At 44.7% G+C, this 16,844-nt stretch overlaps 1 long non-coding RNA gene across 1 annotated transcript; it reads left to right on the top strand.

The window, feature by feature from the left end:
- The first annotated feature begins 7,441 nt into the window (after nt 1–7,441).
- On the top strand, nt 7,442–10,096 carry LOC144588593 (uncharacterized). Its single transcript, XR_013544210.1, has 2 exons — nt 7,442–7,735; nt 9,504–10,096. It is a non-coding gene; the product is annotated as an uncharacterized LOC144588593 (long non-coding RNA).
- Nucleotides 10,097–16,844: the final 6,748 nt, after the last annotated feature.

Below are 16,844 nucleotides of genomic sequence, written 5' to 3' on the forward strand. Positions count from 1 at the left end.
GGTCACCCTTCTTTATGGTCCAGTTCTCACTTCCATACATCGCTGCTGGAAAAACCATAGCTTTGACAATGCGGACCTTTGTTGGCAAGGTGATTCTCTGTTTTTTAAGATCCTGTCAAGGTTTGTCATCGCTTTCCTCCCAAGAAGCAAGTATCTTTTAATTTCGTGGCTGCTGTCTACATCTGCAGTGATCATGGAGCACAAGAATGTAAAATCTATCACTGTCTCCATATCTTCCCCTTCTATTTGCCAAGAGGTGATGGGATCAGTGGCCATGATCTCAGGGTTTTTTTTTTTATGTTGAGTTTCAGACCATTTTTTTTGCATTCTCCTCTTTCACCCTCATTAAGAGGTTCTTTAATTCCTCCTCACTTTCTGCCATCAGTATGGTATCATCTGCATATATGAGGTTGTTGAGATTTCTTCAGGCAATCTTAATTCCGGTTTGGGATTCAGCCAGTCCAGCCTTTTGCATGACGTATTCTGCATATAAGTTAAATAAGCAGGGAGACAATATACAGCCCTTTCCCACTCCTTTCCCAAATTTGAACCAATCAGTTGTTCCATATCCAGTTCTAACTGTTGCTTCCTATCCCACATGTAGATTTCTCAGGAGATAGATAAGGTGGTCAGGCACTCCCATTTCTTTAAGAACTTGCCATAGTTTGCAGTGTTCCACACAGTCAAAGGCTTTTTCGTAGTCAATGAAGCAGAATTAGATGTCTCTAGCTTTCTCCATAATCCAGCACATGTTAGCGACTTGGTCTCTAGTTCCTCTGCCCCTTTGACTTTGATTTTGAGCATAACCTTGCTAGCGTGCGAAATGAGTGCAATTGTACGGTAGTTGGAGCATTCTTTGGCACTGCCTTTCTTTGGGATTGGGATGTAGACTGATCTTTTCCAATCCTCTGGCCACTGTTGAGTTTTCCAAACTTGCTGGCATATTGAATGTAGCACCTTAACAGCATCATCTTTCAAGATTTTAAATAGTTCAACTGGAATGCCATCACCTCCACTGGCCTTGTTGTTAGAGAAGCTTTCTAAGGCCCTCTTGACTTCACTCTCCAGGATGTCTGGCTCAAGGTCAGCAACCACACTATCTGGGTTGTCCTGGACATCCAGATCTTTCTGGTATAATTTCTCTGTGTATTCTTGCCACCTCTTCTTGATGTCTTCTGCTTATGTGAGGTCCCTATCATTTTTGTCCTGTATCATGTCAATCTTTGCACAAAATGTTCCTTTCATATCTCTGATTTTCTTGAACAGATCTCTGGTTTTTCCTTTTCTAATATTTTCCTCTATATCTTTGCACTGTTCATTTAAGAAGGCCCTCTTGTCTCTCCTTGCAATTCTTTGGAAGTCTGCATTCCATTTTCTGTAACTTTCCCTATCTCCCCTGCATTTTGTTTCCCTTCTCCTCTCTGCTATTTGTAAGGCTTCCTTCGACAGCCACTTTGCTTTCTTGCATTTCCTTTTCTTTGGGATGGTTTTTGTTGCTGCTTCCTGTACTGTTACGAGTCCTCATCCATTGTTCCTCAGGCATTCTATCCACCAAATCTAGATCCTTAAATCTGTTCTTCACTTCCACTGTGTATTCATAAGGGATTTGGTTTAGATTATACCTGCCTAGCCCTAATTATACCAGAAGGCAATATCTAAGATATATTTTAATTCCATATTTTATGCTCCGTACTCCTCCCCTCTGCCCCCAGAGAGGGGGACATATCTTCTGCATAGTTAAATAATTCAAGTGTAGAGTAAATAGCAAAGCTGGGAATGAAATGAGAAATTTATATAAAAGCAAATAGCCACAAGTCATGATTCACACCTCAGGTGCTGATGGAATCTTGGCTGTTTTCTTTCTTCTTTCTCCCTCTAAGACTTCAAATTCATCTAGAAAATAGCAGTGAGGGAAATTAAAAAAAGAATCTGAATTAAAAACACTACTGTCGTGCTATGGGCATAAAGTGGATGCAGCCAGCTTGCATTGCTCTTCACAATTTGGGAGTTGACCTGTGATGGTATTTCATGTTTGACATTAACAGAGGGGGGGTGGTACACATGAGACTGCAACAAAATGTTGCAGCTTAGCATGGTCCTATACAGATAACTCTCCAGCCTTCCAGGATGAGAAGGCTGGTGGGAGAATTTGGCACAAACTTTAATAGTACTGACCAAGGTGCTGAACTTATTTTGGGGTTAGGATTCAGCACCTTGGATTGCCCCGTTACAGTTCAGACTAAAAACCCAGAGTGGACTGAGTGCCACCAAGCTTCATGGAGTCATTCACTTCCCCCACTTCTTCAAGAGTCAGCGAGGATATTGTTAGCTCTCTCCATGACCCAGCACTATCCGTTCTGAGGCTGATGGACTGCACCATCTACAAGGCTTATACTCCTGGCGCACTTCAATGGAAATGAGTACTGGTTGTTGGACCAGCCTCGGACTTCATGGATACCATGACAGCTATGGGGCTATCCTACAGGTGAATGGTCCGACACAAATGGCAGGTCATACATGTGACCTGATATTTTTGGTTGGCTGAGGAAAAGAAGAACTGAGGTTGATCCATTTGTCACACTTGTCAAAAGCTGTTCCCACAGTTGTAAATACTTAGCTATCCAACAAATAGCAACAGAGCATGGACAGAGTTCCTACTCCAGTCCTCTGAAGATGCCGGCCACAGAGACTGGCGAAACGTCAGGAAGAACAACCTTCAAAACACGGCCAAAGAGCCCGGAAAACCCACAACAACCATCAGATCCCGGCCGTGAAAGCCTTCAAGAATACAAAGCCTTCCATGTTAGGTGAATCTGTGAAGTTATTAACCAACAGGTGTAGCTTTATAAATTGTTCCACAACCTCACTGGAACCAGACAGCATCCCGGTCCCCAGCCAGATGCCATGAGCTGTGACCTGTTTGTGGACCCTTTTTCAAACAAAGACTGAGGCCACCCATAGTGACCTAGACTCTGTTAATGTGACAATAAGTCAGACCAAGATGTCCTACGCCCTGTCTTGTCCACTTATCTTAAATGCCTGATGATGTGGACAAGTCACTACCTCTCAACCAGATCCAGACCTTTCCTGGCTCCTGAAATCATCCAGAGAGGCAAGGGTCAAATGGGACTTCCAAATCATAAACTCATCCTTGCGGCAGGGGCTATGTTCCTAGGAGGCAGACCCACCTCTTACGGGGACTTCCTCTGAGTGGGCCCCTGCCAGAGGAGGCAGGTCTGAGAAGTGCTGAACACTTGTTTGGGCTAAAAACGAACTGGCACGAACCGTCCAATTGGCAGTTCATGCCCATCTCTAGGCCCACTGTATAAATGGGCATTTAGTGAGTGACTTGCTTTATAAGTTCCATTGATTCAAGCGGCCTATTCTAATTGTGACTAGGGTCATAGTTTGTTGTTGTTGTTTAATCGTGTCCGACTCTTCGTGACCCTCTTGGACAATAGCACGCCAGGCCCTCCTGTCTTCCACTGCCTCCTGGTGTTGGGTCAGATTCATGTTGGTCGCTTCGGTGACACCATCCAACCATCTCATCCTTAAAGGAGTCCCATTTGAATCAAAGGAACTTATGGAGGAGGTGACTCTCCAAATCTCATGATTCATTTCTAACAGTGATTACAACGAGTACACTTAAAGTTAGTGAAATAACCATCCATTGGTCCCACACAGTTAATATTTTATCCCCATGGCTGCTTTTCTTCTGTTTTGCTTTTAAAACAAATTCCACATAATTACACATCATTTGTATCAGGCAGAAAGCATAATGCATCAAAGGCATTTAGTCTGATTAAAAACCCAATATATGCCAATGTCTTAGCCGGTTCAACAAACTGTCGGCAACCGTTGCTACGATCCATGTGTCTCCCTGAATAGTGTTATTATTTTGCTTTTTAAAAAGTACTGTTAACCACTTGAGCGCTTTTCAATTTTGCAATTCTGGCTGCAGATCACATTTCTAATCACCACTTCAATTTTTACAGGGAAGAGCAAGTGCTTCATCCCAATGAGGACTCCTCCAGACTGTCGGCAAAATAAAACCTTGGGCACTTTGGAGTTTCCATAAACCTCAGATACAGGTCACTGCCTTCCAGTTGCCCAAGGGTGGCTTCCCTTAGTCATTGAAGGACATGATGTGGTAGAATATTTCAGACAGAGAACGGAAGAGGGTTTATTGCTACCAGGCATAGAGATTACCATTGCAATTTGCCTCTTACTGCAGAATAGCCTTGGAAGATGGGGAGAATGGGAATCAGGAGGAGGAGGGGGTGATAAAAAAAATCCCAGTGTCAACTTGGATTAGAGTAGGGATATAAAAAAATCTTCCAGGAAAAATCTCATTCTTGGTGGCTATCCAAAACATCCTATGCTGAGACTTCTTGCCGAGATTTTACTCTGTACCAGAAAGATTTCTTGGCTTCCCTATGCAAATGGTCCTGTTTACTTTAATTTAGTTTAGTCTTCTTCATTTGCAGTGTTCTGCACAACCAACTGATAAGTTCTGCAGGGCAGAATGCCCTTTCCAGGGAGACTCGTGGCCACTTCGTGGAGGAATTACCGTATTTTTCGCTCCATAAGACGCACCTTTCCATAAGACGCACCAATTTTTTAGGAGAAGAAAACAGGAAAATATAATCTGTTTTCTTCGCTCCATAAGACGCACAGACTTTCCACACCCGTGTTTTGTGGGAAAAAAGTGAGTCTTATGGTGCAAAAAATACAGTATAATAATTCTGTCAGGAAACAGCCTGGACCATTTTGGAAGGAAGGAAGGAAGGAAGGAAGGAAGGAAGGAAGGAAGGAAGGAAGGAAGGAAGGAAGGAAGGAAGGAAGGAAGGAAGGAAGGAAGGAAGGAAGGAAGGAAGGAAGGAAGGAAGGAAGGAAGGAAGAAAGAAAGAAAGAAAGAAAGAAAGAAAGAAAGAAAGAAAGAAAGAAAGAAAGAAAGAAAGAAAGAAAGAAAGAAAGAAAGAAAGAAAGAAAGAAAAAAAAGAAAGAATTATTTTATTTGGTTTGGTATTTCTTAGCTGAAATAGGCAGTAAATTATTTGGGTAGGATGACGGACTGCTTCTTTACATGCATGCTTCCCTTTGTGTGAGAGAGAGTGCATGTAAATGCTTACTTTTACCCTAACTCTGCCTTGTACCTTTTGGGTCCCCAACCCCAAGAAGCAGGACCCACTGGGAAAGCATCAGGGTAGAGGAGTGAGATTAGAGAAGGAGGAATCGGGGTGGGTGGGGGAATCTCCTGGCAAGAGAAAGCATTAAGATAAATTGGGACACAGGAAAGGACATGGAAGACCAGAAAGGGAAGGTTGTATAGCAAAAGTGGGAGGCTAATAATAATTTTCAAGTTAACCTAATGGTCTATTTTATTCAGTGCTCATGCAATGATGGCCACATACAAGTAAGCTTTCTTAACACCAACATGAATGCATGGGTTAAATCTCTAACTGGTCCCTAGCTGGTGTTTGTTCTGATATTTCCCTGATTTCCCTCTATTGGTGTTCTGGCCCCCACCCTTGCTTTTTCATGGGACTTAGCTGCTTCTTAAGCCTGGAATGTGTCTGGTTCTTTTGGGAGATCCAGGGTGCTTAGGAATGATAGAGTCATCCAACCTGGCCATTCTATGTCCCATGAATCAACCAGGGCTTTAACCGCACTGCCGAGAAGTGAGATGAGAAGTTTTCCAAGCGCATTAAAGAAACCATTTAGATCCATCAGGTGCCTGGGATGGATTATTTTTTATGAGTTTTCCACCACCGGGGAAATTCATACTAGCAGCTAAGTAGAAAACGTCTAGGTTTTACAGCAAGAAAGATATTAGACAGATGTTTGAGGAAGAGCAGTAAATATAAATATACCTGCCTAATCTTGAAGAGCTGTTGTGGAGCCATATTTTTATGTCCCTCTGCTTTGTGCACTGTACAAAGAAGAGGGGGGAGTGCTTTCTCAGCTATAGCACCAGCTTCTGAAAAGCCCTTCCTTTGGTCTTGTCACTGGGAATGCTGCTACCATTCTTTGAATTCCAGGTAAAAGGCTGGTTGATACCTGAGCATTGACCATTTGTACCTCTGTGGTGATTGCGACATGATTGCCAATATTTCCGTTTGCTGGGTTTTGTTCTGCTTAAATTCAGCCATTGCTTTAAAGCCGTGGTCCCCAACCTTGGGCCTCCAGATGTTCTTGGACTTCAACCCCCAGAAATCCTGGCCAGCAGAGGTGGTGGTGAAGGCCTCTGGGAGTTGTGGTTCAAGAACATCTGGAGGCCCAAGGTTGGGGACCATTCCTTTAAAGCAGGCTTGTCCAACCTGTGGCCCAAGGGCCGCATGCGGCCCAGGTCAGCTCATAATGCAGCCCAGTGCAATTTTTTATTTTTAAAGAATTTCCAAAGTTTCAAGTTACACTGCCGGCGCTTGTGGCCGGAATGAGGCTGGGGCACGTCACAACGGTGGGGGGGGGAGAGGGAAGGAAGGAAGGAGCAGAAGGGGAGGGGAGGGGAGAGAGGGGCTGTGTGACTGCATTGCGCCATCCCCATCAATAGCTGGATCCCCTCCTGGCCCCATAAAGTCACCGGAGTTGAAGCTGGCAGCCTCTGCTGTCTGAGATCGCAGCTGCCGGTAAGCGCGCTTGGAGCGGGGCTGCGGAGGACGGCTACGGCTGCCCCCCCAATGTGGCCCAAACCAAATTTATGTGTGGCCCAAACCAAATTTTCATCTTCTAATGTGGCCCAGGGAAGGTGAAAGTTTGGACACCCCTGCTTTAAAGGGTCTCAGAATGCCGAGCATCATCTGAATTGTTTTAGATTCATGTAATGTGGACCCCGCCCTGCCATCTATCGATACTGGGCTGGCTGTTGAGATCTGTTCATGTAGGGCAGGTCAGAATTTCTTTAAGAAAAATGATATGAAATAAAGTAGGGAAAAAAATAAAGTCCTATGTAGCATCTTTGGCTTCAGAGCACCAACACTGTCCAAACCAAATGAAATCTGCAGGTATGCATACAATGGCAGATATTACAAGAAAACCATTTTTATTGAATGGTGGAGTAAAAACATTTTAACTAAAATATTGTCTTTGAATTAGGATGGTAGGCCCATAAAATATTTACTGCATGGCACACACTGTTCTTCTCATCCTGTCTGTCTTATTTATTGGGAGAGCTGGTGGGGAATAGACAGTTCCAAGATTTGTAGGGCCCACTAAACTGATAAACAAAAATATTATGATACAAAACGCCCATTATTAAGGAAAAAATTTCACTGAACGCTTCAAATACTAGAGGAGTTGACAACATTGATTGTAATAAAATCCATAATAAGTTGTACTCTCGAAGGCTTTCGTGGCTGGGATCTGATAGTTTTTGTGGGTTATTTGGGCGCTTTGGCCATGTTCCAAAGGTTGTTCTTCCAGACGTTTTGCCAGTCTCTGTGGCCAGCATCTTCAGAGGACCGGTCTCTGTGGCCGGCATCTTCAGGATCCTCTGGAGATGCCGGCCACAGAGACTGGCAAAACGTCAGGAAGAACAACCTTCAGAACACGGCCAAAGAGCCCGAAAAACCCACAATAACCATCCATAATAAGTTACGTACTTCTTGTTCAAGCCAGCAGTCTTCTTAAATACAATTAGTCCCCTTGCTAATTGTCCCCTGTCAACGGGACTGAGAACAATTAAGCTGTGAAAGGTGGGTGGGAGAGGTGTACCTTTTTCTGCAATGGAGTAAAGGTCAAGTCAAGTGAAGTTTATTGTATTAGCTAAAAGCCGTCACAATTGTTTAAAATACAGATATGGTCAATTAAAATCATGATAAAACCACAGACATATAAAATAATAAGAGACCCCTCATATCTGAGAATCTCCCACACAATTGATCGCAATGGCTTTCAGAAAATTAGCCCGGATGTTTCTGGCCGCTTTTGCGAATAGCGCTGTTCTATACGTAACATAAGGGTCACAATCCAAGAGCAACCTGACCACCTTTGTCTGAGGGCTTTCCTCCTGTAGAGCAGCCAGAATGTTACCCAGGAGCTTTTCTCGGGGGTTCTGATATAGGTGACAATAGAGTAAATAATGGAGAACATCCTCTATCTCACCTGCTCCGCAGATGCACACCCTTAGATGTTTAGGGACATTCATGTACCTGCCATCTAAGACAGCGGTTGGCATCGTTTGGAAGCGGAGTTCTGTGAAAGCAGTTCTCAAGGGGGCAAAAGTAAGTGCATCTAGGTATTGCGCCCTTGAGTGGTTTGTTTTCAACAGGCGGTACCAGTGGGAGAAACCTGAAGAGTGGATTAAGGCCAAGTCCTGGTCGTTATCCGATTTATAGAGCCAATCTCTCAACATTCTTTTAACCTCAGAAAAAATGAAAATGTCTGTAGAGAGGGATTTAGATTTTAGTAGGTTTTGAGCTGAAGTTGCCCAGCCGCCACTCTTCCATTGCTCTATCATACAGCATTTGGGTAAGCGGTGGTCAGGCATATCCATCACCCTCTTATAATAAGAGAATATGGCTAAAGTTGCCCTGGCTTTGATGGATACCATACCTGTCTCTGTTCTGAGGTGAGCTGCTGGGGTCCCCTGGGGTGCCACGAGGATGTGTCTGAGAAATTTATTCTGTCCTACTTCAAGATGATGTAGTTGTTCTGATTCATACCCCAGATCTCAATACCATAAAGCATTTGTGAGATGACCCTCCCGGAAAATACTTTTAAAGCTGGGGTTACTAGTTTGCCACCTTTAGAATGAAAGAATTTGACCAGAGCATGGCTAGATTTCTGAACCGATATTTTCATGCTCTGTATCTGGGGTTTCCAGCAGTTTTTCTCATCGAAATGCACTCCCAGGTATTTGAAGGTCTGGACTTGTTCTATTTTGTTTTCGCCTATAGTCCAGTTGAATTTGGGGGGATGCTTTCCAAAAATCATCACTTTAGATTTTGTGTAATTTATTTTTAGTTGCTCTAGGTGGCTAAACTCTTGGAGCTTATTTAAGCTTCGTTTCAATCCCTTTTTGTTCATTGATAATAGAACAATGTCATCAGCATATATGAGACATGCAATCTTATAGTTCCCAATTGAGGGGGGGAAATGGTCTGGATGGTTTAAGGCTGTTACAATATTATTAATATAAAAGTTAAAAAGTAGGGGTGCGAGTAAGCATCCTTGTTTTACCCCTTTGTTGGTGTGAATTTCCTCTGTCAGCCTTCCATCTGTGCTAATCTTTACCCTCAATGTTGTGTTGGAGTATAGTTCTTGTATTAGAGCTAGGAGTCTCTTATCAATGTTGGTCTCTGTGAGCTTATCCCACAGGCGGTTTCTGGTGATTGTGTCGAATGCAGAGGAGAAGTCAATAAAAGCCGTGAACAGCCATTTGAATGGCCTGGAGGTGTATTTGCACACGAGATGATGTAGCACGTAGATTTGATCTACTGTGCTATGCCCCTTCCTAAAACCTGCTTGTTCCTGATGAAGGATGTTATTGCAATGGAGTAAAGGTGCATTTAGAACAAAGAGAAGACTACTGACCTCATGGCGGGAGTTCATAGAGAGAAACAGGTCTATTCAAGGTGATGTTTTGTATATAACAAAGGCAGAGAGAAAGAAACTATCATTCATTTACGTACTCCAGGTTTTCTTTGAGCCTCTGAAGGCTTTGAGGGTTTCTCTTTTGGTTTGTTTTTTTGTGTTTTTTTTGGTTACCTTCAAAATCCCATACTTAAAACGTGGTTTTTTGGTCTCAGTTTTGTGGGTTCCCTCTCACCTCCCTCCATTGGAAGTTGGGACTGTGGGCAACCAGCATGACAACTGAGCCATATCGTAGAACAATGGAATTGGAAGGGGCCTATAAGGCCTTTAAGTCCAGCGCCTGTTAAGTGCAGGAATCCAAATCAAGGTATATTGAACAGGAGACTGCCTAACTTTCTCTTGAATGCCTCCAGTGTTGGAGTGCACACAATTCCTCAAGGTAATTGGTTCCATCGTTGTACTGCTCTAATAATTAGGAAGTTTTTCTTGATATTCAGCAGAAATCTAGCTTCTTGTAAATTGAACTCAGTATTCTGTATCCTGCACTCTGGTATGATTTCCCTCCTCTGTATGACAATATTTCAAGTACAGTGGTGCCTCGCAAGATGATGTTAATTCGTTCCGCGAAAATCGCTGTCTTGTGAAAACATCGTCTTGCGAAATGCGGTTCCCCATTGGAATGCATTGAAATCTATTTAATGCGTTCCAATGGGGAAAAATTGTCGTCTTGCGAAAATCGTCCATAGAAAACATTGTCTTGCGAAACGCAGTTCCCCATTGGAATGCATTGAAATCTATTTAATGCATTCCATTGGGGGGGAGTCAGAACAAAGTCAAATTTGGTTAACAAAGGGTTTATTAAGTGCTCTTTAACATCATAAATACTGTGCAAGTGACTTTAAAAAATTCAATCAAAAACATTAACTTTGGTGGTGATATTTATATTGAAAAGCATTTAAAAATCAACAAGCATGAGGCAGGAACATCTGCCTTCATTGAAACTGAACAGAAACAGTCACTAACAGTCATTGGATTGTGCAAACTCTTCAGAAAGTGCATAAACATACAGAAACCAACAATATAGAAACTTTTTACATTTCACATTTTAAAGCAAACAAGTGAGGCTGAAGTCTCTGAACCACCAGGACCAGTGTTCAGTTCAGGAAACTGGAGGCACACAGAACTGTCCCAACATCACAGCAAGCAGCAGTCTTCTAGGAGGAGGAAGAAGAAGAAGAAGAAGGCAACTGGGCACCACTGGTTGAAGCAGCAGGTTCCTCTTACTGTCTCGGCCTCTTCGTGAGGAACCTCTCCATAGTCAGCTGCTTCTGTCGCCTTTTCAGCATCCCTCTGAAAGGGGATATGGCCCTTGCATCAAAAGTGTTCACAAGGTGATGTGTCACAGACTTGTCCGGGTGGTGCTACAGTCTGCACATGTCGCCAGTGTTCTAAGAAATCTTTCAGTTTACTGGTGGACAGCTGTTCCTCCTCTGGCTCTTCTTCATCTCCAGAAGAGGCCTGATGCTCCCTAGCCTCTGCCTGCAGCTCGACCAGCTCCAGGGTGGACAGATCCTGGTCGTGGCCCTCCACCAGTTCACAGATGTCCTCCTCTGTGACTTCAAGGCCCACATTCCTCCCCAAGGCAACAATGTCCTCCATCATTGTTGACTCTGGTGCAGGCGCAGAAACACCAGAGTCACTTGTTGCCACACAGTCTGGCCATAGGTTGCGCCAAGCAGAGTTACGGTTTCTCTGGCTGATCCCGTCTGTGGTGATCATCTTCGAGCAGCTGACGATGTCAAAGTGCTCCCTCCAGAATTCACGCAGGGTGAGGTTGGTGGAATCAGTCACCTCGAAGCAGCGCCTGAAAAGCTCCTTGGTGTACCTCTTCTTGAAGTTGGCGATGACCTGCTGATCCATTGGCTGGGGTACCAGGTTGGTGTTAGGCGGCAGGAACATGATTTTAATGAAATTGGATTCCTCCAACAAATCTTCCTCAAGGCCTGGAGGATGAGCTGGGGCATTGTCCATGAGGAGCAGGGCCTTCAGTGGCAGGTCATTGTCCACCAGGTACTTCTTGACAGCTGGGCCAAAAGCAAGATTGACCCAGACCACAAACAGGACACGTGTGACCCAAGCCTTAGCGTTAGATCGCCACATCATGCTCAGCTGGCCTTTGTTCACCTTGTGCTTCTTGAAAGCCTGTGGATTCTCCGAGTGGTACACCAGCAAGGGCTTTTTCTTCAGGTCCCCGCTGGCATTGGCACAGAAGAGGAGGGTGAGATGGTCCTTCATGGGCTTGTGGCCAGGCAGCTTGCTCTCCTCTTGAGTGAGGAAGGTCCTTTTGGGCATCCTTTTCCAAAACAGCGTGGTCTCATCACAGCTGAAGACCTGCTGTGGAAGGTAGCCCTGTGTCATCACGACCTCCAGGAACTCCGTGGCAAAGTAACATTGGAACTGGCAGCCTCTCCATGCCTGACCATGCTGTGGATTCCAGATCTGGTTCTGAAGCATTCAAACCAGCCTCTGCTTGCCTTGAAGACTTCTGGCTCGGCTGAGGTTCCTGGCTGTTGCTGCATGAGATCTGCATACAAGGCCTTGGCCTTCTCGCAAATGACAGCCTCAGTCACTGTGTCTCCTGAACGCTGCTTCTCCTGCATCCAGATCAGCAGCAACTTCCTCACCTCCTCCAGAACAGCTGGCCGGTTCTTCACTATCCTGGTGTCTCCCTTGGTTGCATCTGTGGCAAGGATCTTCTCCCTCATCTTCACGATGGTCCTGATGGTGGATGGATTCCTCCCGTACTCCCTGGAGATGTCCACAATGCACATGCCTCCACTGTACGTGCCTCCACTGATGATCTTCATCATCTCTAGGGTAATCTTCTCCTTTGTCATCTTCCCAGCCTCTGCAGAAGCAGGCTTCTTGGGACCCATGTCAGCAGCTGCTACATTCACAAAAACAAAAGGCAGTGCTTTACATCCGCTTCACTTCCCACACATCTTCCCACCCCTGGCCAAAACTGCCCTGGACAAACAGGTGGCATAACACACACACCCCAGCACAAGCTAAGGGGGGAAAAAATCAAACTTGGCATAACCCCACCACTACCACCACCAACACAGGAGAACAAATGAACATCTGCCTTTTGCTGGCCAAAAAATTCTGGAAAACTCAATCGAAGACCACAGCACATGAAAGACAGGATGCCTTATCAAAAAAATAAAAAAAATTAAACTTGGCATAACCCCCACCACCAACACAGAACAAATGCACACCTACGTTTTGCTGGCCAAAAAGTTCTGGAAAACTCCAACTTCACTGAACAACCACACTACAGCAAAGACAGGATGCCTTACCAAAAAAATAAAAATCAAACTTTGCATCAGACCCCCCTCAACAGGAGAAGCTAACCCCTAACTTCCCTCTGCAAGTTACCAAAAAATAAAAATCAAACATTGCATCAAACCCCCACCACCAACAACACAGGAGAACAAATGCACACTTACCTTTTGCTGGCCAAAAAGTTCTACAAATCTTCAATTTCTTCAACCACAAGATGCCCCACAACACAGACCAAAGTTGCTCCTCTTGAAGTCAACCTTGGAACTGCACATGGAAAAGCGAATCCAGGCTGCATTGTGAAGGCTTTTTAAATCTTCCCGGCACAAGGCACAATGCATCCTGGGTATTAACGGTTGAGATTTGAACCAAAACAACAACAACAAAACCTGCAGACAAAAAAAAGTGCATTAAAACAATCATCTTGTGAGTTTCAAACCCAGCTGTCAGAATCGTCGTCTTGCAAAAAAGCGTCCCTAAAAAAAAGTCTTGCGAAGCACGGACCCAAACATCATCTAGCGAAAATTGCCCATAGGAAAAACCATTTTGCGAAGTGCAACAGCAATCGCAAAAACTAATCATCTTGCTGATTAATTATTTTGAGAGCTAATCGTCTTGCAAGGCACCACTGTATTTGAAAATAAAGGATTTGGAAATCCATGTGTACATGAAATGACCATGTCCTTCTAGAATTCTTGATTTCAAAGGAGGAAACGAAAGCAGAGTGTAGCCACACACTTCTGCCGGATTTTTAAAAAGCCAGTTTTAATAATCTCAGAACAAGGATAAGGAAGGTCCCCTGGCAGGAGATCCTAACAAGAAAAGGAGTCCAAGAAGGGTGGGAGCTTCTAAAAGAAGAAATTCTAAAGGCACAACTACAAACAATTCCAACAAGAACAAAAGGGGGGAGGTGGCAAAAAAAGGCTAGTGTGGCTTCACAAAAAGCTCAAGGAGGACCTAAAAAACAAGAAAGACATGTACAGCAACTGGAAAGAAGGCCAGGCCACCAAGGATGAGTACAGACAAGTAGCAAGGAAATGCAGGGATGGCATTAGGAGGGCAAAAACTGAGAATGAGCTGAGGTTAGCTAGGGGCACTAAAAGCAATAAACATACTCAGGTATGTGAGTAGCAAAAGACAAACAAAAAACATAGTGGCACAGCTCCGCAATGGAGATGGAAAAATGATAACAGAGGACAAAGAAAAGCCAGAGGCGCGCGATTCCTATTTTAGTTCCGTCTTTTCCCATAAGACAGACTATAAACTTCCAAACAAATTGGGAGGAGGTCACAAGTAGGGTACCCCAAGGCTCAGTCCTCGGCCCAGTGCTCTTCAATATTTTTATTAATGACTTGGATGAGGGAGTGCAGGGAATGCTTGTCAGATTTGCAGATGATACCAAATTGGGTGGAATAGCTAATGCCCTAGAAGAGAGAAACAAAATTCAAAATGACCTTGATATGTTGGAACACTGGGCCAAAAGTAACAGAATGTAATTCCAAAGGGATAAGTGCAAAGCGCTGCAACTTCGAAAAAGAAACCAACTACACAGTTACAAGATGGGGGATACCTGGCTCAGCAAAACTATGAGCGAGAAGGATCTTGGAATTGTCATAGATCACAAGCTAAATATGAGCCAACAGTGTGATGTGGCTACAAAAAAGGCAAGTGCTATTATAGGCTGCATCGACAGAAGTATAGTTTCAAAATCCTGCGAGGTGCTAGTGCCCCTCTATTCAGCACTGGTTAGGCCTGACCTTGAGTCTTGTGTCCAGTTCTGGACACCACACTTCAAGAAGGATGCTAACAAATTGGAACAAGGTCAGAGGAGGATGACAAGGATGATCAGGGGTCTGGAGACTAAGCCTTCTGAGGAAAGGCTGAAAGAAGTGGACACATTTAGTCTTGAGAAAAGAAGACCGAGGGGTGATATGGTAGCACTTTTCAGATATTTGAAAGGCTGTCATACAGAGGAGGGGCAGGGTCTGGTCTCAATCATCCCAGAGTGCAGGACACACTACAATGAGCTCAAGTTAAAGGAAGCCAAATTTTGGTTGAATATCAGGAAAAACTTCCTAACTGTTAGAGTGGTATGACAGTGAAACCAGTGACCTCGGGAGTTGGTGAGTGCTCCAACATGCTCAAGGGCCACTTCATGACTTCTGCAGTTGCTTTTGGAACTAGTCTTTTATGATTCTATGACTGTGTGATGTTTGAACTTAATGAATCAATTAGTCAAGGCCCCCATGCCTCAATCTTGAGCCAAGCTTCCAATCACAAATACAATGGCAGAGCTTGGAGAGGAGATTGGCCATCTCCCACCCACTCCCCTCCAGACCATAGTCAGGAAACATTTGGCCCTCCAGAGGTCTTGGCTTACAGCTTAAAACCTTTGGCCCAGCGGTTCCCAAACTTTGCGACACATCATCCCGGGGGCACCACCAAACTCAGCCGGGGCTGCTACAGAACCCTTAGGAGAAGAGGTGGGGGAACTAGACGTACAGAGAAATTGCTGCCAATTCTGGCTGCCACCATTACAGACACCTCAAGTGCTGCCACCACCTCACAGTCCTGGCTTGACAGAGTGTGTCCCCTTGCCTCTCCCCATTGGTGCAGCCACTGCCACCTTCGTCACACTTCAGCATCAGTGACCCTCCAGGTACCACACTACTGGCTTTTTACTCACCTTGCCCACCAATCCCCTGCCTTGTCAGTAGACACCATTCAACTTTTTTTGGGAAGGCCTGTTCCATATTCACTTCCCTCTTCCTCCCAGCCAGCGCCAGGATCCCTCTCCTACGCTTCCTGCTCTTCTTCCTCATCCTCTTCCAATTTCCTCCCTGCCCTATCCCCCCTATTCCCACCAAGGCTCCCCTTCTCCCTCCCTCTTCATGTCCTATGAAACCCCTCTCCAGAACCTGACCCCAGCTGTTGCTCAGCTGGAGCGATATCCCAGAGAGGCTTTGCTTTCGCTCCTTCTCTGGTCTGCTTGCTTTCCAGCCTAAGGCTCAAGGTGTGGAAGGATATGAGGAGCACCTTATTCTTCTTCCGTAGTCCAAAGAGGAACTTCTCCACGCTTTGCGCTTCTAGAACAGCAACTGAACAAACGTTCGTCCCTGCTTTTCTTTGCTTAGCTTTCAAAAACATCCCCCTGAGCGAAACATCTTTGGTGACAAGAGACAATGCGGAGAAACAAACATGAGCAATACCCGTGATTAAATGACTTTAGGATTGTCTCCCGGGGACTGTAACATGAGGGGAAGAAGGTGGTGCCGTGCGATTAGGAGGCTGTTGCTGAACTGGCTGGCTGACAGAACTGCTGCTAGCAATAAACTGTTAAAGAAAAAGCAGAAATTGCAGGGAGAGGCTTTAAAGTTATACCGGAAGAAGGGCATTGGCCCCTGTTAATTAAACGTGCATGACAATATATTAAAAATTGATGGAGACAATATATTAAAAATTGATGCAGACTTTATGCTTCTTCCATGGTTGAGGAAGGCTGCAATTGAAACTATCTGTGTAGTCTAATCTTATGGCTGTTTACTCAAATGGATGATTTGCTGGCTGAAATCCTGTCGCACAACTAATTCTGCACAACTTAGGAGATATCATCAGCCACAACCGTGCGGTGACTATACTGGAGCAATTGAAAACTTCCCAGTCTCCCCCACCTTCAAGTTCCAAATATCCCTAGAGATCTTCTTCATCCTGGGGAAGTCTTCAGGAGCCTTGGCATGGGGTAGGAAGTGGTTTAAAACTATAAAATTGCTGGTGGTGGTTCTGGTCTTGCCAAATGGCTGGGGTGTGTCTGATTGCATCATTCGTATTTGTGCAAGGTAGCTCCATCAACAGGATTTCCGCCACTGAGTTGCGTACATTCAGTTGGCTTCCAGTAGGGGTGCATAATCATGGAAGGTGGTGATCACACACACACACACACACACACACACACACACACACACACACAC

This window comes from Pogona vitticeps, chromosome 4 (genome assembly GCF_051106095.1).
Source record: "Pogona vitticeps strain Pit_001003342236 chromosome 4, PviZW2.1, whole genome shotgun sequence".
Classification (NCBI taxonomy): Eukaryota; Metazoa; Chordata; class Lepidosauria; order Squamata; family Agamidae; genus Pogona; species Pogona vitticeps.